At 44.7% G+C, this 24,255-nt stretch overlaps 1 long non-coding RNA gene and 4 other non-coding genes across 5 annotated transcripts in view; all 5 read right to left on the bottom strand.

Annotated features, from left to right (window-relative positions):
• The window catches only part of LOC144670309 (uncharacterized), a 621,539-nt gene that overhangs the window by 293,256 nt on the left and 304,028 nt on the right, over window positions 1–24,255 (bottom strand). The gene's annotated exons all lie outside the window — the stretch shown is intronic.
• trnal-cag (transfer RNA leucine (anticodon CAG)) lies at window positions 3,588–3,670 on the bottom strand. Its single transcript has one exon. It is a non-coding gene; the product is annotated as a tRNA-Leu (tRNA).
• Window positions 9,097–9,186, bottom strand: trnar-ucg (transfer RNA arginine (anticodon UCG)). The gene is given in 2 exon segments: window positions 9,097–9,132; window positions 9,150–9,186. It is a non-coding gene; the product is annotated as a tRNA-Arg (tRNA).
• trnap-cgg (transfer RNA proline (anticodon CGG)) lies at window positions 16,246–16,335 on the bottom strand. The gene is given in 2 exon segments: window positions 16,246–16,281; window positions 16,300–16,335. It is a non-coding gene; the product is annotated as a tRNA-Pro (tRNA).
• On the bottom strand, window positions 19,306–19,396 carry trnar-ucu (transfer RNA arginine (anticodon UCU)). Its single transcript is given in 2 exon segments — window positions 19,306–19,341; window positions 19,360–19,396. It is a non-coding gene; the product is annotated as a tRNA-Arg (tRNA).

Below are 24,255 nucleotides of genomic sequence, written 5' to 3'. Positions count from 1 at the left end.
GAATTGAACCCGGGACTTCTCGCATATTAATTCACAACAAATACCACATGCGAGAATCATACCCCTAGACCAACGAGCCAGCTGCCACAATCAAAGTATTCAACATATCCTTTCATTGCCACCCACAGAAAATTAACAAAATGCGAAATATTGTGAATGCTAGAAATCTTTTGGAATGTATTAGAAATCCCGGGGCCGACTCCAACCAGTGGAGAGTTTCCCTCCTTGTATAAATTGACTTCAGTTTTGTTGGGTTTCTCAATGCCACACTCTGCCAAATGCTTCTGTATAGCCAACTGTCGTCACTTGCAACTCACGCCTTGAGTTCAGCTCTTTTGTCCATATTTGGACCAAGGCTGCAATGAGGTCGGGAGCTGAGTGACCCTGGCGGAAACCAAACTGAGCTTCAGTGAGCAGGTGATTGGTGAGTTAGCGCCACTTGATCGCACTGTCGAAGACAGACCAATGTGGTTGACTCTTAACTGCCCTCTGAAATGTCCTACCAAGCCTCTCAGTTGTAACAAACCGCTACAAAGTCACAAAAAAGGGAATGAAACCGGACGGACCAGGTGGCATCGACCTCGGCACCGTCAGTCTCAGCCCTGTCCACCCTGCAAAGTCCTCCTTACTAACATCTCAGGGGCTAGTGCCGAAATTGGGAGAGCTGCCTCACAGACTAGGCAAGCTTCAGCCTGAAATATTGATCCTCACAGATAACGTCCACAGGCTCCACCATCACTAACCCTGGATATGCCCTGTCCCACCGGCAGGACAAGCCCAGCAGAGGTGGTGGCACAGTGGTATACAGTCGGATGGCAGTAGCCCTGGGATTCCTCAACATCGCCACCGGACCCGATGAATTTTTAAGGCATCAGGTCAAACATGGGCAAGGAAACCTGCTGATTACCACGTACCGCCCTCCCTCAGCTGATGAACCAGTTTTCCTGCATGTTGAACACCACTTGGAGGAAGCACTGAGGATGGCAAGGGCACAGAATGTCCTCCGGGTGGAGGGATTCAACGTGCATCACCAAAAGTGGCTCGGTAGCACCACGAGTGACTGAGCTGGACGAGTCCTAAATGACATCGCTGCGAGACTGGGTCTGTGGCAGGTGCTGAGTGAACCAACAAGAGGGAAAATCATACTTGAGCTCATCCTCACCAATCTGCCTGCTGCAGATGCATCTGTCCACGACACTATCAGTAGAAGTGACTATCACACAGAAGTTGTGCAGACGAAGTCCCGCCTTCACATTGAGGACAGACTCCATCATGTTGTGTGGCACTACCACCGTGCTACATGGGATAGATTTTGAACATACTTAGCAACACAAGACCGGACATCCATGAAGCCCTGTGGGCCATCAGCAGGAATAGAACTGTATTCGAACACTATCTGTAAACTCATGGGCTGGCATATTCCCCACTATATCATTACCATCAAGCCAGGTGATCAACCCTTGTTCAATGAAGAGTGAAGAGGGCATTCCAGGAGCTGCACCAGCCTTACCTGATAATGAGTTGTCAACATGGTGAAGCTATGACACAGGACTACTTGCATTCCAACCAACATCTGCAGCAAGTGATAGACAGAGCTAAGCGATCGCAGAACTAACAGGCAGACCTAAAATCCGCAGTCCTGCTGCATCCAGTTGGGAATGGTGATGGACAATTAAACAATTCACTGGAAGAAGAGACACCACAAATATCCCTATCCACAATCATGGAGGACCTCAGCACATCAGCACAAGCGATATACATTTGCTACAAGAAGTGCCGAGTGGATGATCCATCTCAGCCTCCTCCAGAGGTCCCCAGCATCACAGATGCCAGTCTTCAGCCAATTCGATTCACTCCAAGTGATATCAAGAAACAGCTGAAGGCATTGGGTAGTGCAAAGTCTATGGGCCCTGACTATATTCTGGAAATAGTACTGAAGACTTGTGCCCCAGAACATGCCACGCCCCGAGCCAAGCTTTTCCAGTACAGCTACAACACTGGCACCTACCCGGCTATGTGGAAAATTGACCAGGTATTTCCTGTACACAGAAAGCAGGCCAAATCCAATCGGGCCAATTACTTCACAATCAGTCTACTCTCGATCATCAGTAATGTAATAGAAGGGGTCATCAATAGTGCTATCAAGCGGCACTTGCTTAACAATAACCTGCTCACTGATGCACAGTTTGGGTTCCGCCAGGGACACTCAGCTCCTGGCCTCCTTACAGCCTTGGTTCAAGTATAGACAAAAGAGCTGAACTCCCGAGGAGAGGTGAGAGTGACTGCCCTTAACATCAAGGTCGGATTTGTCTGAATGTGGCATCAAGGAGCGCTAGGAAAACTGGAGTCAATGGGAATCAGGTGGAAAACTCCATTAGTTTGTAGTCATGCCTAAGGCGTTCAGTCATCTCAGCTCGAGGATATCACTGCAGGAGTTCCTCAGGGTAATGTGCTCGGCCCAACCATCTTCCACTGCTTCAGCAACGACCTTTCTCCCATCATAAGGTCAGAGGTGGGGATGTTCGCTTATAATTTCACAAAGTTCAGCACCATTCGTGACTCCTCAGATACTGAAGCAGTCCATATCCAAATGCAGCAAGACCTGGACAATATCCAAACTTGGGATGAAAAATGACAAGTAACAATCACGCCACATAAGTGCCAGGCAATAGCCATCTCCAACAAGAAAGAATCTAACCACTGGCCCTTGACGTTTAATGGCGTTACCACCACTGAATCGCCCACTCTCAACATCCTGAGGGTTACTGATGACCAAAAACTGAACTGGACTAGCCTTATAAACACTGTCGTTACAAGGGCAGGTCAGAGGCGAGGGATTGTGCAACGATTAACTCACCTCCTGACTCTCCAAACCTTGTCCAGTATCTATATGGCACAAGTCAGGAGTGTGATGGAATGGTCGCCAATTGCCTGGTGGAGTGCAGCACCCACAACACTCATGAAGCTTGGCATCATCCAGGAGAAAGCTTCATTGGCACCACATCCATAAACATTCGCTCCCTCCACCACCGACGCACAGTCGAGGAGTGTGAAGCATCTACAAGATGAATACAGGAATTCAACAAACCTCCTTAAACAACACTTTCCAAACCCATGACCACTACGGTCGAGAAGGGCAACTGCACTTAGATCTGCATCTGGAGCGCTGTATCCTGCTCGTTCTATATTTCTCTCCACAGATGCTGTATAATTGTTGTGTATTTCCAGCACTTTCTGATTGTTACTATTTCTGATTTTCAGCATTCGTAGTATGTTGCTTTTGGATCCAGTTTACTTTCTGAGCTGTTTTCAGGGGATCCGGTTGCCTCGAGTCTTGCTCGGCCGACCGAAATTCCCCTTGAGAAGCTGGCAGAGAGCTGCCTTCTTGAACTGCTGCAGCCCATATGGTGTAAGTAGGTCCACAGCGCTGTTAGGAAGGGAGTTCCAGGATTTGAGAGGGTGATACAGTTCCAAGTCAGGATGGTGTGTAGCTCGGAGGGGAGCTTGCTGCTGTTCTCATGCATCTGCTGCCTTTTTTCTCCCAGGTGGTGGAGATCTCGGGTTTGGAAGGTGCTGAAGGAAAAAAATGTCAGGGGTGGGATTCGAACCCACGCCTCCAGAGAAGACTGCGACCTGAACGCAGCGCCTTAGACCGCTCGGCCGACCTGACTCAGTTGGTACTTCTGCATAAATGGTTTTAAATTCCACATTCATTGTCACTGCTTTCAAAAACTCGATGTGATTTTCCTTTTTTCAGCACCTGTCAGGTTCCTGTATCTGAGTCCCATCCTTCCCCAAGCCGCCGGGGGGTGAGGAGCTTCTCATTGCTGCATTGCTCTGTTTGCTCAAATCAACAAAGACCCAATTCCCGCCCGACCTGTTCCTCACACGGAGGTGTTGAGAGTGTAAGATCTGAGCGACGTGAAGTATCCAATTGGAGTGTTACATCCTGGCGACAGGAATATCTCTCCACAGCTGCTTTCGGACCTGCTGAATATTCCCCGCATTTCCTCTTTTTGTTTTTGTGCCTTTATTACAGGAGATCTTTTTACTGACAACCCAAAGCTTGTCTCTCGGGGCAGCTCCAGGCACCGCTTTCCTGTGACCTTTAAATTCGGCTGTTTTCACACTCATCACTCTGCGCCATGGCTTTCAACCCCCACCACCACACCTCCACCACCCCCAACCCCCGCACCTCCCTCTCTGTCCCCAGTCCCGCGCCCCACTCCCATCCCCTCTCCCGACTGCTCAGCTCTCAGGTCGTCTAAGCTTTTTTTTGGAATTCGCAAAGGCCTGGGGATCACAGAGTCTGTGAGGGAATATAAGGGGTTAATCCACATTCACATACAGGGAACTGCGACTCTCTTAAGATGGACGGAAGTTGTTTTGACGGTGACTTGTTCTCTGGTGTCGATTTACTCGAATTCCTCACCTGATTTCTCTGCTGTCCAATGAAGGTCACTCAGCAGAATTTTCAATAATAACTTGTCTTTTCCTAACAGGATTTCAGTCATCATGTGTTTGAAAAAAATTTCGAAGGATTTGCACACAGTCAGGTTCCAGGCACAGCAATGTGATGAAGGCAATATGATCTGTTTTGAATGTCTCCGACATCATGGAATAACTCCCCCTCCCCTCTCCGAAATTGTGCCTTGTATATTTTACGTGAGAAGGCAGATGTCAGCTCAGTTTAACATATCGTCTAAAAGCTGGCACCAGTAACAGCAAAGAATTCACTAGAGCGTGACCCTGAATTTGTGGTCAGGATCCGGGAATGAGTTTTGAACTCACAACCTCCTCATTGTAAAAAGCAAGGGAACAGCTGACTGAATCATAGTTCACTGCATAGGGAAAAAAGACAGAAGAGATTGCACTCTGTAAGGAGAAGCAGAAGTAGATTGTTAATTGAAGAGGTGTCACAGACAATGAGAGATAGACACCCACAGTTGAAAGAGACGGATTTTTTATCACGGCAGGGATAGAGAGTGCAGCAGGAATTTCGATTCCCAGTGTAGATAACAGAAAACGTTAACTTTGAGTCAAATATTGGACCTGATAAGGTGTCAGAGGCTGACTGACCTTAATGATAACAACTGTATCAGTCGGAGTCACACAGGGAGGGAGTGATCATTTCTGATTCCCACTTGTCTCCCAGGAATGAAGCAGACAGCATTACAACATTGAGAAGCTCAGAGTAACAAAAAAGGGAAACTCTTCAACCGAGTCTCCCTGGGGGAAAAAAACAACATCCGCGGTGGTGTGTGAGTATTTTTGGTGCCGATATTATATCTCCACTGCCTGGAAGATGTTATATTTAATTATCACAGTTCAGGTGAATTAGTAAAGATAGAACCAGAACTTCTTCAGTGCTTCCAACTGCTTGAAATTCTAGAAGAGGCAAATATGTTTCACAAATTGTGTAATGCCCCACAGAGAGGCAATAAAGATACATGACTCTTTCACTCATAAATCACAATTTAAGCCGAAACCCCATTTCCCCTATCGGACGGATGCGAACAATCCGACCAGACTATTTACAACAAGAGAAGTGGAGTCTTACCCGGAGTCCTGGGATCAATATTAATCCATCAAACAGAATCACTGAAACAGATTATATAGTCATTGATCAGGTTGCTGTGCACATTCAAGCAGCAATCTCACTTACGAAGACACACCTCCGCTCCCGCACCATTGGCCGTGAGGCTTTAAGTCTTCCTTAGGTTGTAAAATATGGTGGAAAAATTCAAGTTCCTCCCTCCCTCCCGCCTGCTGCCTCTCTTCCTCCAGCTCCGCCCTTCTCTAACTCCCTCCCTCTCTCCCTCGCTGTCTCCCTCCCTATCTCCCTCCCCGGCTCTCCCTCCCCCTCCTCGCATCACCCCGTCCCGTACCCCATTTCTCTTTCAAATCTTAATTCCTGTCTGTGGGGCCTGTCTTCTCCCCAGGCTACCCACTGACCCCGGCTTCTAGGACTCTCAGGCCGGCCCGAGCTCTTTAACCGGCTCCATTCACAGGAAAAGTGACTTCAGTTCCCACAATAACATCCGCGCTCCCTGTACCCCTCTACCCACAAAACTGAAATTCAGGTCAATGCTAACGTGAAGACTGCGGGCTGCAGTTTCCGCTCCTGCTATTTGAAACAATTCGATATATGTGTGTACAGTGAGCAGAAAGAAATTGCTGTACTTTGTAAACATTTCTTACTGAACTCACTGTCATTCTGCTTTAACAGAACTAGTTTGAATCTCCTGATATATTGGCAAAATGATAAATGAACTGCATTTGAAATTTATCCATATCAGAAATTGCTCTAATATTCAGTTGGTCTGTATTCCACTGGACCGATGAAAGATCAACTCCTCTGTCCAATCAGTAAGATATGCAACCACTCGGGGCTTTCATAGTGGAACTGGACAGCCACCTGAAGATAAAAGTTTACATGGCTGTGGAGACAGGGCTGGGGACTGGGATAGTTCAGTTTCTGCTGAAGGATCTCAGGAGAGACAGAGGGCCGAATAGTCCCCTTCTCTGTTGTAGCTATTCTATGTGCATGTGTGTGAGGTTCATTCAGGACCACTTTGTCTTTGGAACAGGATTTGAGTTTGGAATTCATTGTTCATCTGTTGGTCTCTGTGGATTAATTATTTATCGCTTGTCCCTGGGACAGGATTTGTTTTCGGGATTAATTGTGGATCTGTCAGATTCTGGTGATGTGCCTGTGTGTATGATTCATTCTGTATCATTCTGTCCATTGAATACTGTGAGAGTGTGCGATTCAATGTGTATCAGTCAGTCACTGATGCCAGGCTTAAGTTAATGATTCATTCTGGGTCTCTCTGTCTTTTGCTCACAGTTTGGATGTGGGATTCATTACGTATATGTCAGTCCCGGAGACACTTTGCAAATCTGGATTCATTCAAACCAGAATATACCTCACTGAAAGTGGGCCATTTGTTCTAACAGGTAAACTGCCCGACAAGATCCTCCACCTAGAATACTTCATGTAACATTCTCTGTTTATCCCTGAAATTCATTCTCCCTCCTATACTTATCTAGGCTTCCCTTAAATGCAGTTTATCTAATCGTCTCAGTTGCTCCATGCGATAGTTGGCCTGTAACTGCTGCCGATTCAATGGGAATAAATTAATTAATTGTGTTTCCTAAATTATAGTTCATATTTGCATTTCTATGTCTGCTCCGTCACATCACAAATTCCTCACATTGACCTGTTTCCGCGACACCGACAATGTGAATTTCTACCGCTCTGTTGCGGCCAGTAGATGGCAGCACATTCTGATATAGTGAAGTTGACAGATCAGAGACAACAGAGGAGACTTGTTCATATTATTCGGGAAGGGACAGTTGTAGAAATACTATGGATGGAGATGACCTCTTCTTATATGTATTATGTAATAAGCAGTGGTTATCGTCTGGCCCTCGATACGAGGATGACATCCAGTCAGGGCCGTGAGTTTCTGCCATGGGCCTTCATGAGAGTGAACAGGCCGATTCTCGGCCCACAGACCTTAGGACACATGGGGACAGGATGTCCCACGAGGTAGTGAGATCCAGAGTGCAGGATTTGCTTCCTGTTACTTCTTCTTAGCCGCCGTTCTGCCTCATCATTGAGACCTGGGGACTCACAGCGCGCTGCAGCTTGGGGACAGGTTTTGGTCATTTTGAATGATGAGAAGCAAGTTCCTCGGAGTCATTAATATGAATGCTGCAGCGTTTGAATTAACGTTTCAGAGTGTCTTTGGAGCATTTTCTTTGTCCTCCCCTGGAATGTTGTCCATTTGAGAGTTGAGGAAACAGGACTTGGCGGATGCGGCGCTTTTCGATTATCCGGTCACAGTGCGCAGTCCATGCAATTTAGTTTTTCAGGAACAAAAACAAAAATACCTGGAAAAGCTCAGCAGGTCTGACAGCATCTGCGGAGGGGAATACAGTGAACGTTTCGAGTCCGAATGACTCTTCATCAGTTGAACAGTCATACGGACTCGAAACGTTAACTGTATTCCTCTCCGCAGATGCCGTCAAACCTGCTGACTTATTTCAGGTATTTTTGTTTTTGTTCCAGATTTCCAGCATCCGCAGTATTTTGCTTTTATCTTAATTTTTCAGGAGTTTGGCCTGAATGCTGGTGGAACTGCCTTCGAGAACGACACTACAGTTTGTTTGGCAGTGCTCCCACGGAATCTGGAGGGTGCCGCGGAGACATTGCGGATGGAATTTATTTACCGCTCTTATGAGTCGCCGATGCACAGTTAAGTAGTTATAACGTTGCATTCGACCCGTCAGCCGTTGCCTTGTGTGTGAGAGCGAGACACATAGTTATCGATACTTCTCTGCTCCACTTTCCCTGAATTCAGCCTCCCAGAATCTTTCATAATTTTAAAGACCTGTATGAGACCACCCCCCAGCCTTCATTCTTCAAGGGAAAAGGTAGACATCCTGAAAATCATGTCGTGTCTGTTTACCACTTGTTTAATTTTTCATAGTGTATGGGCGTCTTTTGCAAGCCCAGCATTTGTTGATCATCTCACATTATCCTTGAAGTTACGAGTGAAACTAATTACTGTGGGTCTGGAGTCACATGTAGGGCAGGCAAGGGAAGTGCGGATGATTTCTTTCCGTAAAGGCCATTCGTGAACCGGGTGGGTTTTTACCACAATCGATCATAGTTTCATAGCCGCCATTACTGTGCCGAGATTTTAATTCCAAATTTAGGAAATATTTTAATTTAAATCTGCTCTGTTGGGATTTAAACCCGTGCCCGCAGAGATTAGCCTGGCACCTCTGTATTGTTAGTCCAGTGACAGCAGATTCAGCTAATGATCGAGCCGCTTCATGAGAAGATTGGAATTCTCCCAAAGCATTTTATTAAACCGATTGATGCACAGCTTTTGTTCCAGTTGGACACATCAACAATTTAACGAAACTGATCAGATAAACAAAATGAGTTAGCAATTAATGCACAAATTAACAAGAGCAGACATTTTGAGAAAGAGCCCTGTCATGTTAGGAAGGAAACGCAGAAACTTCAGTTGACGAGTGAGACCGCGTTTTTCAGGAAGTTAAACAGATTTCCATATAAAACGGCCACAGCAGGACTCGAACCTGCAATCTTCTGATAACCTCTGCAAATACCACCGAAGTCAGACGCCTTATCCATTAGGCCACGCGGTCAGGTAATACGATACTGCAACTGATGCTAGTGCCATGTAAATAAATATCGTGGTTGTATATTTTTCAATTCGATTTTTGGATGATTCGCTGAATCCCAGATCCATGGCCTCAGGGTCTGAGTTTGACTCCGTGTCTTTCGTTGGAAAATAAGGATTGGGAGATCGGGAACTCAGTTCCTATTGTCCGTACCCTCTCCTCATCATTCTCCTGCAGTGTTTTGAATCTCTCTCATTCTCTGCCTCGTGGCCTCCCCTCAACCGCTGCTAAATTCCAGAAAATAAACCACAAAACAGCCCCTTCATATAAACCACGAACAAAGGAAGCCGTTCTTCCCGAATTAATGAGCAATTTGATCGCACTTTCCGACATGTTAAGACGATAGTGTCAGAGAGAGAAACTTCAGCGATGGTGGGAATTTCGGAATTGGGGGACGGGGAGGGGGGCGTTGGGGCTTAGTCAAAAAACAAGACGTTTCCGGAGTGAAATTAGGAAACATCTCTCTCAGCAAAGGGGAATTTCAGAGATCCCATCGGGAAACAGCACTTTAATTTTAAATCTCAGTTTTATAGACTTGTGTTCATCAAATATATGATGGAAAAGCGAGAAACTGGGTATTTATCTGTCCCGGAACTTTGATCCTTGAAACATTATTGAAGACATTGAGTTATGCATTCACTGTAATCGAACCCAGGTTTCTTTGATGAAAAATAAGAATTCTACCCCTGAATCACCAATCCGCCCATCATGCTGAAATCAATTTATTTCCCTAACTACAAGATCACTGCACTAAAACAGAAAGCAAACTGAAAGTAACCTGAAGAAAAGAAAATAATTTAGGGACTGTGACGCTGTTACAGAATCGGCAACTTCGGGAATCTAATCCGAGTTTCCCACGCCCTAGTGACGCATTGTGCTTCTGAACCAGCAATGCATAGGTTTGGACGGATTTCATAACTTTTAAACTATTTCCTAATCTGATTATCAAAGTATCACTTCCTTTATCATTGATCTACAGTCCCTCATTGTTCAAATCCCACGTCTGGAATTCGGTATTTTTAATCACTCCACAGACAGAACTGTCAAGAGGGTTTAGAGAAAGTAAATAAACATGAATTGTTCCCACTGGCTCATGGATCAGTGACCAGCCAGGGCCGATTTTAATTCATTCGAAAAGGAACCAAAGATAACGTGTGGAAAAGATTTTCTCGTAATAAATTGTGAGCATTTGGATGGCCTGCCTAATCGGCAGGCAAACCCCCGACTGCTATCATCTGGAAGTGCAAAGGCAGCAGACACATGGGAACACCAACACGTGGAAGTTCCCCTCCAAGCCGCACATTATCCTGACTTGGAAATAGATCGCCATTCCTTCACTGTCGCTGGTTCAAGATCCTGGAACTCCCTCTCTACAGCACAGTGGGTGTACCTACACCACAGGGGCTGCAGCGGTTCAAGATGGCAGCTCACCGCCATTTTCTGAAGGGCAATTGTGGATGGGCAATAAACGCTGGCCTTGCCAGCGACGCCCACATCCGGTAAATAAGTAAATCAGCACCCACAATATTTTTGTTGTTGTTGTTATTTCTGTGTAGGTGTTTACCTGGATAAGGAAACAGGTTCTGATCAGCCCTTTGACAAACAGCCGAGATTGCGACTATTAAGCCTGCGAGATCAGACTCCAACGTGTGCAGGGAATGTGGAAGAGCGAGAAGGAGGGAACATCCTGCGTTGGACAGGTTTTCTCTAAAAGAAAACAAAGGTTTGTTTTTCATCAGCTGTTTTGACAACCACACGATTTCACAACGACGCGTGACAAACACTGGAGAACTTCTCAAGTGTGTTCGGCATTTTAACGTAGGAAATTACTGAAATTTCCAACCGTTTGTTTCACATTGTCAGGCTGCATGTTCCTTCAGACGGGTTTCCATCCGGACAGATGGACTGAGCGGATTTGTGAACGTCAGCGTTTCAGGGGTAAATTCCTCACTGGCCAGACTGGACTCCTGGTTCTGTTGCTTAACATCACCTTTTCGCTTTCTGAATACAATTCTGGTCTCTGACTCATTCATGTTTTTAATCGTGAAACTGGGCTTACCTTGGCGTTACAGATGTAAGATAATTGGTAAAAGAATAGCAAATACTGTCTTTCCGTCTCCCCTTACACAAGTTTACAATTCATAGTGCTAAAGACCAATAAGTAGGCAAGCAAAATGTGAGCAGAATGTAAAGTGTTTGTAAAGGAATAAAGATACGTTGAGTGAGTGGACAGAAGTTTGGTAGATACAATAATGTGGGAATATGTGAGGATCACCATTTTGGCGGGACAGATTTAAAAAATAACTAATAGTCTTTAAATGAAGAGAGATGGCAGAATGCTGTGCTGCAGTGAGACTTGGGTGACCTTGTACATGTATCACAAAACAAAGCTAGGTTGCAGGTACAACAGGCTGTTAGGAAGGCTAATGAGGTGTTGGCCTTTATTGAAAGGGGAATGGAGTATAAAGTCGGACATTCTTGTGATAACTGAAGAGGGTGTTGATGGGACAAAAGTTAGAGTATTGAGTCCTGTTTAGTTCTCCTTCTTTAAGGGGGAAAATGCTTACATTTGAAAGAGTTCAGATTTGCCCTGAGAAGGCGGTGGTGAGCTGCCTCCTTGAGCCACTGCTGGGAGTGTTGACATTGACTTTGGTCCTCAAGCCCTGGATTTAAATTCGACTCTATATACTTGCAGTTCAGAGGTGTAAATGTAACCAACCGAGACACCCTGTGCAGAAGTAATTTATCAGGATGAATAGCTGTTGTTGATTTGTTAGGAACTAAAAATACAAAGATCACTGAGAACAAAGGTTCAAAACAGGAAGAAAAAGCAGTTCAATAAATAACTCTGCAATGTCTGCAAAGAAAACAGCACTTTCACCGAATGAGTGGGAACGTGGTTTGATTTCATTGAGTTGAAACTGATTGCTACGTGAAATGACCATGAATCAATCTCAACATCAGCAACTTGCATGGATCAGCCAACGAACCCATGTCTCCCAAGTTCTCTGTCAAGTGATTCTAGTGCCTGTCTTATACTATTGACAGAAGATTGAAGGTTGTTGAGTGCACTTGCCAGTTAAACTAGGTGACTAAATAGGTTAGGTTCAGATGGATGTTGCATTATGTGCTGTTAAATAATTCCGTTAAATGATGGCCAATTGCCAAAGGAAGGTGGGATTAGAAAGGGCACCTGGGTGTCCTCGGGCTGGACAAGATGGGCCGAATGGCCTCCTTCTGTGCTGTAACTTTTCTATGGTTCTATTTCGATGAATGTTTTGTTCCAGGAAACTGCCACCTAGTCACATCCTGTCCCAAGAAATTCCAACACTTACTGCCCTGAGAAACTCACTTAGACATTTGCTGCTCACCTATTGATCATAGTCTTCACTAACGTCCCTGATTCTATATGGGATCATTGAATCACAGAACATAATGAGAACATTCGGCCCGTCTGGACTCGGCTGGCCATCTGAACGAGCAGCTCACCTGTTGCCACTCCACAACCTTTTCCCTGTAACATGGCTAATTTGTCTTTTCAGATCAAGGTCAAATTCCCTTTTGAAAACCTCAATTGTCCCTGCCTCCAGCACACTCTCAGACACCGCATCCAACATTCTAAACACATTCTGCATGAAAATAAAGCCTTATTAGGTAATTGCTTTTTTCGTAAATTAATTTAAATCTGTGTCCTCTTGTTCTGGATCATTCCATCAATGGAAAAGTTAAACCATATTTTCTCTGTCCACACAGCTCGTGATTTTGAATACCTCTATCAATTCTCCTCTCAAACTCGCTCTCTTCAAGAAACACATTCCCAACTTCTCCAATCATTCAATGTGAATTAAGTTCCTCATGCCTGGAATCTGTCTTGTGATTTTTTTCTGCAATGTCACTAATGCTTTCACACCCTTGCTAAATTGTGGTGCACAGGATTAGATACGATACTCCAGTTGAGGCCGAAACAGTGTTTTCTACAGGCTTCACATAACTTTATTGTTTTTGTACTACATGCTATATTGATGAAGCCCTTGACGTTGTCTGTTTTACTGGTCATTCTCTCAAACTGTCCTGTGATGATAAATGATTTATGCACATATACACCCACATCCCTCTGTTCCCGCAATCCCTTTAGAATTGTAACCTTCATTTCGTGTTGCCTCCCCCTGTTCTTCCTACAAAAACGAATGACACCAGATTACTCTGCATTAAATTTCACCTGGTAATTGTCCGCCCGTTCCATCAACATTTCTAGATCCCTTTGGAGATCTACATTATCCTCCTCACAGTTCACAGTGCTTCTAACTTTTGTATCATCGGCAAATGTTGGAATTGTGAGCTTGCAACAAGATCTGGCTAATGAATTACAGGAATGGAAGGGTCCCTGACACTGGACACAAGAAATAGGAACAGCAGTACACCACACGGCCCATTGCGCCTACCCTGCCATTCGATGATATCATGGTTGACCTTGGGCCTCAACTCTATTTTTCCCCCAGTTCCCGATATCGCACAAGTCCCCGAGAGACCTGGGGAGCTGCACAAGATAACTTTCTCCAGTCCAAAATGCAACAGTTCACCACAAATCTTTGGTTCCTGTCATTCAGCTCATTTCGTATCTGTGCTGCTACTGTCCCTTCTATTCAATGAGCTCTAACTTTCCTCAGAAGTCTTTTGTCCAGCACTTTATCAAATGCCTTTTTCAAGTCCATGTAAATCACGTCAAGGGCTTCACCCTCATCAAAATTCTTTGCTGTCGCATCAAAAAAAAACTAACTGAAGTTAAATAACACGATTTGTTCTTACCAAATTGATAGAAAGTAGAGAGGTTTAAGTAAGTTATACTGGTAATTGCAATTGTTAGGAATGAGTTTTAGCTTTAAAGTTTAAGTTTGATTTGTATTTCTGTATTTGTGTTAAGAAAGGTCAAATGGAGTTTTAGTTTCGTTTTAAAAAGGTGCTTGCATCTCTATTCAGGCTTACGACTTATGAAGTTAAGCAAACACATCAGTAAAAGAATTGGGCTGTTGCCTAGCAACAGGAAGATAGAGAGGCAGGTCCCTCCCACAGACACACACACAGAAGGAGGGAAACTGCAGTTTTGATTTGGAAGCTGCGGACATCGGCTGGTTTTTGAAAGTTGCTGCCAAGAGAGACTGGAAAACGGGGCAGATACTTAGTCCCAAGCGAAAGAAAAATCCCAAAATCCAGGGGAGTGGAAGAGGTGAAAGTCCAAAACAGACGTTCTGGTCAAAGGAAGGATGGGAACCTGGAACAGGTCCTGTTAATGAATTTAAGAGGAGGGGCAGAGGGAATGGCTTCAATCCTTGCGTGAAAGTCGGAGTGCAGTGAAACTGGTTGACTCACGGCTTGACAAGCTTTTGTGGGGAGTTGAATAGCAGCATAGCAACTTTTTATGGTGGTATTTTTCACTTGGTTTCAGGGTCTGGTGTTCCTTACCACAGTGTGCCTATTGATACATGGATTATGTAATTACTGTGGAAATTAAAGAATAAAATAAATTTTGCAACTTGCGTTATTCCTACAAATTTGTCTCCACCTGCAAAGTTATAGTTGTGGATGAAAGAGTATTGTAACATGGTTCATCTTTTCTCGTTGAATAAATGTTTTATTTATTTTTTGATAAAAGTTGATCAGCTGACTCCTGTGACTCTGTTCAGTAGCTACTTTCCACGTATTTAAACAATCGAATAAAAGTTAGGATCTATCAAGATGGGCTCCACTCTGGGTTTAGGATTGTCCAGGGGTAATCTCAGCTGGTACCATAACATAATCCAAGCTGGTTTTACTTATTAATGTGCATTTTCCCGAGGTAATTTTCATGTCGTCGGGAATTTTCCTTTCTGAAAGGTAGCTCACCACCCAGGTTAAACTGGCTGACCTGTAGTTTCTGGGCTTATCCTTACATATTTGTTTGAACAAGGATGTTACAATAGCAGTTCTCCACTCCGCTGTCACCACCGCGAGTCTAAGGAATATTGGAAAATTCTGGCCAGCGTCCCTGCAATTCCTGCCCTCCTCCCTCCGTATTCTGGATGCATCTCGTCTGCGTCTGGTCCTAAACAACTTTAAGCACACACCGCCTATCAAATACCTTCTCCTGAAATTGTTTATTGCCTTTACACTAAAATATCGATCGAGGTGAAACGGCTCACTTTCTGCTCAGTACAACTCCTAGATTACGAACAAAATATGATCAAATCAAATTCTCACTATGGGGCTACCAGACCTGGCCGTCTCAGAGAAGTTTACAATTCTCTTAGAGAATACAACAGCCGAATGCATTCATCCAGAAAACGGGGTTGTCTAATTAGTGTGTTCGGGTAACATTACAGTGCGATTAAGTGGGCAATTTTTTTTTTTTTCAAATTGCCTTCATTTCCTTCAGGTGTGTTTCATTGATGAGTTCTCTGCAATAGTGGGTCCAGTTCTCAAACTTACCCCTGATATAAGTAAACCGCTCCACCTAGACCGCAATGAGTTTTAGACAATGCACTGGGCGATTTACACCACAAATAACAACACGTGAGAGCTCGCCTGAGATTTGAAACAGAGACCGCTCACATTCTCACTTATGAAACGTCCCATAGCGAGAATCACACGGCGAGACCAATAATGTAACTGTATGTATATAACTCAGCCAATATAGACATTCATTGGCACCCAAAAGATATCAGCCATTCTTTCAGAGCGCTCTGGGTAAAAGAGAACATTGAAGAAATACACCAGGCAGTGTCTAGGCCAGGCAGTATCCATGGAGACGGCAAGAAATCTCAAGTTTCAGTTACACTCATTCTCTTCTTGGGATAAATTAACTCATTCTCTTGTTTGGATAAATTAACCATCCGATTACATGAGCAACAGTTTCTTCATTTACTCCACGTGTTTTGCAGTGATAATTTCGTTATAATGACTTCTCAGGTCCTAAAAACTCGGCCGGGTTTAAGTAAAACCCGCCTTTTCGCTTGTAAAGAAATATGCATCACAAGCGGTAACACAAGAGGGCTCGTCCGGGATTTGAACCCGGGACCTCTCGCACAATCATTTAACGAAAATCCCGAAGCGAGAATCATACCTCTAGACCAACGAGCCTGCCACAGGTAAGCGAGATAACCGCTATGTGTGTTCATTGTCCTCCACAGTGCGTCAATCCTCCTTTTGGGTTTCTGTCGTAACACCAGAAAACAATTAAGAATTACACCTCATGGCAGGCAGCAGTGTGGACAGTGAAAGAGTGTTCACCTTTCAGGTCGATGCCGTTTCATCAGAACTCAGCAATGCTAGAATTGTGATCAGTTTTACACTGTAACTCCTGACACCGAGCTGGAACAGGAACTCGGCACCCACTCAGTCTGCCGGTGCGTGCGCCCTTCCTCCCACCGCTGACGTCCTCGTTGTTCAGCCGTTGACGGTCGCCCACTTGCTGCCTCCCACTCACTCCCCTGCTCCCGAATGCCAGGTGCCCTGACCCCAGGCCCTCGCCGCCTCGCTCGCTGGGCTACACGCCAACCCTTATGCCGCACCGCTCGCTACCCGACTACCAAGCCGCTCACCTCCCACTCGGCACCTCCCTCCTGACCCCTGTCGCCGCCCATCTCACCAGAAGAACTGAGGAGATGGTGACAAGCAGAACAGCAAGTGAGGCGGTGAGGGGTAGGGAGCAGGCCGGAGAGCGGGAGGTTACTGAGGCGCCGAGCAGTCCGGCAAGCGAGACGGTGAGCATGACAGGGACAGCAGTGCCGAGAGAGGCACACAAGAACAATAACACGAAAATCAGGAGCAGCAAGAGGCCATTCATCCCCTCGAAGGTGCTCCAGCATGGCTGATCTGAATATGGCCGCAACTCCACTTTCCTGTCTGCCCCCCATAATTCTTTACTCATTCTTTTGTCAAAAATATCTCCACTTCAGCCTTGAACATTATCAATGACCCAACCTCCACTGCTCTCTGGGGAAGAGAAATCCACAGATCAATGTCCCACTGAGAGAGAGAAACAAATATATTACCTTCTGTCAGTCTGAAATGTGAGAGCCCGATATTTTTAAACTGAGTCACCTGATTGTAGAGTCCCCCACAGAAGGAAACATAGTCTCAGCAGCCGCCCTGTCAAGTCCCCTCAGGATTTTATATCTTTCAATAAGATCACCTCCCATTCATCAAAACTCTAATGGGTATAGGCCCAACCTCCTCAACCTTTCCTCAAAAGAAAACCCTTGCATTCCAGGAACCAGTCGACTGAATCTTCTCTGACCTGCTGTAATGCAATGATATCCTTTCTTAATTAAGGAGAATAAGACTGTCCACAGTTCACCAGATGCTGTCTCACCAACGCCCTGTATGACTGTGGGGAAACTTCCATAATTTTATATTCGATTCCTTCTGTAATAAACGCCAACGTTCCATTCGCCTTCTTAATCACTTGCTGCATCTCTACACCAACTTTTTGAGGCTCATGAACCGGGACCCCCAGAACCCTCTGCACTGTAGAGTTCTGCAGCATTTCTCCAGTCACATGATGTACTGCTTTTAAATTCTTCCTGCCAAAGTGGACAAATTCACATTTTCCCAAGTTATTCTGCATCTCCCAATTATTGTCTACTCACCCAGCCAATCTAAATCGCTCTGTACACTCTATATGTCCTTCTTCTACAGTGAAGGCAGAAACAAAATACCCGTTCAACAGTTCTACCAGTTCCTTGTTTTCCATTATTAATTCTCCAGTCTCACTATCTGCGGGACCAACATGCACTTGAAGAAATATTTATAAACATTTATAGACTGAATTCCGGCTCGGGAGTGGTCCAGCGAGCGGAACACAGCAAAAACAGTGTTCATTTCGGGCTGAGTTTGATCTGCACCATCTCCGCTGCCTAAAGCGACCTGGAGCGTCACTGGCTTTGACGTCACAGACACTGAAACTCCACGTGTGGAGCGCGTGCTCTCTGCTGTTCCGGTGTCAACAAACTCAGCCAAAATGTCTTTCCCATGTGGACCAACGTGGGAACTTCCCGGGAAGTTTACATTTACCCCTCCTGCCGTGGACCCTCCTCGAATGCCTCCGACTCTGAACTAGAGTCAGAAACTTGGGACAGATCCCAAACAATTAGCTTGCTAGATGCCCAGGAAAGGTTAAACAGTTTAACTTCTTGTCTATCACCTGGGTTACTGCGCAACCGAATACTCAGTCGCCCCGATCCGACCACCTGACCTCTCCGCGGATCTCCTGACTGGCTCCCAACCTGTATGTTGACGCGGTCACGCACTTAAACGACCAGACCCACCAACGCACTCACCCACCAAACTCATTCACTCAGCCAGCTATCTACCTACACACGTCACCCACCTAACCATTCATTCAGTCACTAGCTCACCCAGTCAGTCATCTATTCTCTCCCGCACAGTCAATGACTCGATATTTAAACGACCAGAATATGGCAGTTAATGTTGTAAAAAGGGGCCATGTACTTTCGTTCCATGACTCTGCCGCTGGGTTTAAATGTCCTACCACCTTCAATGATTTACGTTCATAAACACCCAAGTCCCACTGCTTCTCCACCTCCCTTAGAGTTGTACCCTTCATTTTATATTGTCTTTCCAAGTTCTTCCTACCAAACCTCAGTCCATTGAACTTCATCTGCCACCTGTCTCCCCATTTCCACCAACAGGTCCAAGTCCATTTGAAGTTCTACACTATCCTGCACACTCTCCACAATGCTTCCAAACTTTGTATCCTCCGCAAACGTTGACATTGTGTCCTGGGCACAAAGGTCATTGATATTTATCAGGAACAGCAAAGGTCCCAACCCTTTCGCCAGGCCGAAACAAAACCATTTACCACCAACCTCTGTTTCCTGCCACTCAGCCAATTCTGTATCCTTGTAGCGGCGAAGCGGCGATCCTCCTGTTGCCACCTGTTTCACTACTCGGTGGCGAGTTTTCTTCTGTTAAGTGGTTCAGATTGGAAAGTGGGGTGTGACTGGATTCACCTGTACAGAGAGGGGTTGGTGATGGTAGTTTCCCTTCTCTGATGAACCAGTTGCTGATTTGCTTTTATTTAAAAATCGACTCTGGTGGGACTCGAACCCACAACCTTTGAATCTCTTATAGAGCAGCAGTTAGAAGTCCAACACGCTATCCGTTGCGCCACAGAGCCCAGCACATGGATGGCTCATTTCCTATTCCATATAAGGGAATTTCTGACATTGTAGAACAAAACGTTCAAACGGTCAGCAATTTCCTACGTTTGAACAATGACAACATTTCAAGAGCACTCATTGCCTGTGAAGTGTTTTGGACGTCCTGTGGTTGTGAAAAGAGCGATAGAAATTCGAGTGAAAGAGCAATTTCCTTCAAAAGGACATATTCAGGTTGGAAAATAGGGCGGCTGAATTGTTTTGCAGAGAAGGGTGAAGTGATTCATTTTGGTCGGAAGAACACGGGGGAAAAGACAAAATAAAGTTTACAATTTCAAAGACGGTGCCGGAACAGCGGGAAATGATGTACATCTGCATAAATCATTGAAGGACGCAGTGCAGGTTGAAAGAATCGTTCATGAAGCATACAATATCCTCGGCTTTATGAATGGGAGCATAGATTACAAGAGCAAAGCGGTTGTTATGAACTTGGGAAAGACAGTATTTCGGCCACAGCTGGAGCATTGCGCCCAGTTCCGGGTATCACACTTTAGGAAAGATGTGAATGCATTGAAGAGGAAGCAATAAAGTTTAACGAGAATATTTCGCAGCGAGGAACTTAAATTACCTCGATACATTGTAGCGGTAGGGGATATTTACCTTGGAGACGAGGATTTTGAGAGGAGATTTCTTAGAATTCTTTGCAGTCCCGTGTCTTCTGGACAGAGGGTGGGTGATGATTTGGACATGGTCTGCTTCAGTATCGGCGGTGTTGAAAATGGTACTGAACATTGAGCAAACATCAGCGAACATTCCCAATTCTGCTGGAAGGAAGGTCACTGGTGAAGCAGCTGAAGATGGTTGGGCCTAGGGCACAACACCGAGGAACTCCCACTGTGATGTCCTGGAACTGGGATGATTGATCTCCACAACCACAATCATCTTTCTTTGTGCTGGGTATGACTCCAACCAGCAGAGAGCTCCCCACCCCTCGCCTCCAATTCCCATTGTCTCCAGTTTTGCTGGGGATCCATAATGCCACACAGTCAAAAGCTGCCTTGATGTCAAGGGCAGTCACTCTCAACTCACCTCTGGAGTTCAGTTTGCGTTGGAGGACGAGGGGAATCAGGTTGTTTTGTTTGCCCACCCAAGCTGAATGTTGGGCTTGAGGTGGCGATCAGATTCGGAGAGGATGGTGACAAGCTTTCACTGAGTTTCAAGGTTGCAGTTCAGACCTTGGTGCGATTGCTGCTATATTCCCAGGACGTGGTGATCTCATTCTTAGAGCAACACACTTACACTGACGACAAGTTGCTCCATGTAAAATTAAATGGAGATGTGGGATGTCAGAATCTGTTCATCACTGATTCACTTTTATTCATTTCTGCATCCTAGAGTAACAAAGTGGTTTGTAACTGTAAAAAAGTAAATAATATTCAGTAGATTCAGTCCAATACCTCCACAGTTTCCACTATTACAGCCCTCAGCGTTTTCAGATGCATTCCATCTGATCCCACTGACTTATCAACATTTAGCACAGCCAGACCTTCTCGTATCTCTTCTTTAACACGAGTTATATGTTAAAGAAGTCATTTGCAAATTGTCGATGGCGGATTTGTGCCCTCTTATTGAAGAGGGTTTAAAGGAGAGGAGCGAAGCATTTGTGCTGAAGAAGTGGGATCAGTGAAAATAGAAGTAACAATAAGTGGAATGAAGGAGGCGGGCTGTTCATTGGCTGACTGGAGAATTTCATTAGGATTTATTCATTGGAGATTGGAAGGTCATTTTTCCAAATCTTTAAGGAGATTAATGTTGAAGGAAGCCTGCCTTCATCTATAAGGAATCATTAGCTAAGTTTATAAAAATAACGCGGATTGATAGGATTCAAAGAATTGGAGGGGTAACACGTTGTAATGTGGAATATAAGATCTTGGTGAGGGGTTTAGGAACAACATCAAGTCCTTGGAGAGCATACAGTGGAAATTTTCTGGAATTGGATCAGTGGTGAGGGATTCCATATGTGGATGGACTGAAAAATACAAACTGGAGATGCTCTTATTGGAGAGAATGTTAAGGGGAGATTTAGCACAGATATTTAAGATTAGCCGATGTATTTAATATCAGCCCAGGTATTCATTTCTTATACACATTAAGCGATATTTTTCCCATTGATGGAATGTTTGAAAACCAATGATTAGATAAAAAATAAATCGTGGAGAAATGTTTCACACTGCTCCATTCCAAACAGTTCCTGACTTGACGTGATACATTTTTTTCCTGCTTACTGGAGCCGCATTTCCAACATTGCACACCTGGCTGCACTTTCAGAACCTTCTTGCTAACTCTTCACGGCTGGGAAAAAGGATACGAGGCCATGACTTAAAGCTAGGATCGGGTCTGAGGGGATGTTAAGATGAGGGATTGTGAAACCATTGTGCTTTTCACACGTGGGTTCGAATCAAGTTATTGGATATTTTTAGTTAATTGCTTCTTCCTGTTTGAGTAGGTTTCACATAAAAAAGGCCTGGAATCGGATGGTTGTCAATGTCTCACTGGAGATGACAACTGTCAAGTAACATTTGCGCCACACAAGTGTCAGGCAATAATCATCTCCAAAAAGTAAGAATCCAACTATTACCTTGATGTTTACTGGCATTAGCATCACTGAATCCCCCTCTATCAGCATCCTGGGAGTTACCATTGACAAGAAACTGAACTGGAATAGCTATATAAATATTATGGCTTCAATAGCAGGTCAGAGGCTAGGAATCGTGTGACGAGTAACACACGTCCAGGCTCCGCAAAGACTGTCTACCATCTACAAGGCACAAGTCAGGAGTGTGATTGAATGCTCCCCACTTGCCTGGATGAGTGCAGATCCCACACCACCCAAGAAGCTTTACACCATCTAAGACACAGCAGCTCGCATGATGGAGACCACATCCAAAAACATTCATTCCCTCCACCACCGACGCACAGTAGCAGCAGTGTGTACCATGTTCAAGGTGCACTGCAGGAACTCAGCAAGACTCCTTCGACAGCACCATCTAGACCCTGGACCACTACCATGTAGAAGGGCATGGTCAGCAGAAAGATGGGAACACCACCACCTGGAAATTCCCCTTCAAACCATGAATTGTAAATATATTGCTGTTCCTTCAATATCGCTGGTAAAAATCCTAGAACTCCCTTCCTGACAGCACTGGGGACGTACCTACACCACATGGACTGCAGAGGTTCAAGAAGGCAGGTCACCACCACATTCTCAAGGGCAATTAGGGATGGACAATAATTGCTGTCCAAACCAGCGAAGGCCAAATACCTAGAATAATTTTTTTCAATGGACTATTTCAGAGTTAATCAAAATTGATAGTGAGCTATTACAGTCCTTTCCCCAGATTTTATTGGAATGATGAACAAATAGGATTCAGGAAAAGGAGAAGGACTATTCCTTCCCTTTCATTCTCCAGATTTACCGTGGCTGAAAGAGCAGCTGGAAAAGGTAATGGCGATGGAGCAGAAAAAAATAACATTGTCCTTGCGGAACACATTTAGTTTGACATTTTCTTGATAAGTTCAGTGAGTGAGCAAGTTTTAGCAAATGAGCTTTAAAGTGAAGGGCCATCTAATTAAACCTATAATATATAGAAAAGGTTGTTTAATTTTGTGGTGAGATTCTCGAAACTGTGGAGGAGCCAAGAGAGATGAACAGACATCATTAAAAGCTCGTGGACAGGAAGATAAAAATAATATCTAAGACTAATAGAATACGAAGTATTGGGAATCATATTACAGTTGTATAAAACCCTGTTTAGATCAATGCATTCTGTTCCTGACAACAGACCTAAGGGATGTTAGATTGGCCTTGGAGTGGGGGCAGCAGAATTTCATCAGAGTGATACCAGATTCAAATGACGAGGACAGATTGTAAACACTAGTATTGTAATGCCGTGAATATCAGAGACTAAGGGGTGATCCAACTGAGATGTTTACCGTGCGTGAATGATTTGACAGGGTAGATAGAGGGAAACTGTTACCTCTGGTGCGACGGGAGGTTGGGGCCGGAGGTGGGGGTGGTGCCCTTAACAAGGGGGCTTAACCTTTAAATCAGAATGAAGCCTTTCAAAGGTAATTTCAGGAAGTACGTCTTCACACAAAGGATGGTAGAAACTCCCTCCCCCAAACAACTGTAAACGCTGGGGGTCAACCGAAAAGTTCCAAACTGACATCGATAGCTCTTGTTTGTTAAGTGTTTTAAGGATTATGGAATGAAGAGGGATAAATGGAGCAAAAAGACAGACCAGTCATGAGTTCATTAAATGGCAGGACAAACTTGGGGGAAGAACACTTTACTTTTGTTCCTCCACCCCGAATTCATAAAGAAAAACTAAATCTGGAAGGAACTGAAATGAGGTGTCATCACTTGTTGGTCCCATTATTCTCTCAACATTGACAATCTCTAGTGCTGAGCTATAATTCCACACACAACTCGTCACCCAGGAAATGCTGCAGGAAGAAAATTATCCTCTCCAACCTGCATTTCCCACATTTTACTAGCTGACAATCCTTTGATCAGCATTTGGAAATTGAAATCGGTCTATTGCCCCACTTCCATGGTGATTTTGGGAATAGTCAGCAGGGGAGCAGAATTAGAAAGCAGTTGTTTTCCTCTCTGTTAATATTCTCTCAATATCGACGTGCCTCATTCATTGGATGGAGAAGTGAGCTTGTATTAATCCTGTGATGAACAAACCTGCTCCATGTTACAAGCATTTTCTGTATTCATTTTTTAAATATCAGATGACAATTTCTCATTGAAACACAGTAAACTGCTCCCAGGTACTTTCATGAGCTTGTGAAACAAAACAATTCCAATTTC

This window comes from Cetorhinus maximus, chromosome 31 (assembly GCF_964194155.1).
Source record: "Cetorhinus maximus chromosome 31, sCetMax3.hap1.1, whole genome shotgun sequence".
Taxonomy (NCBI): Eukaryota; Metazoa; Chordata; class Chondrichthyes; order Lamniformes; family Cetorhinidae; genus Cetorhinus; species Cetorhinus maximus.
The sequence above is the reverse complement of the archived record's forward strand: the minus strand, read 5'-3'. Positions and strand labels throughout refer to the sequence as shown.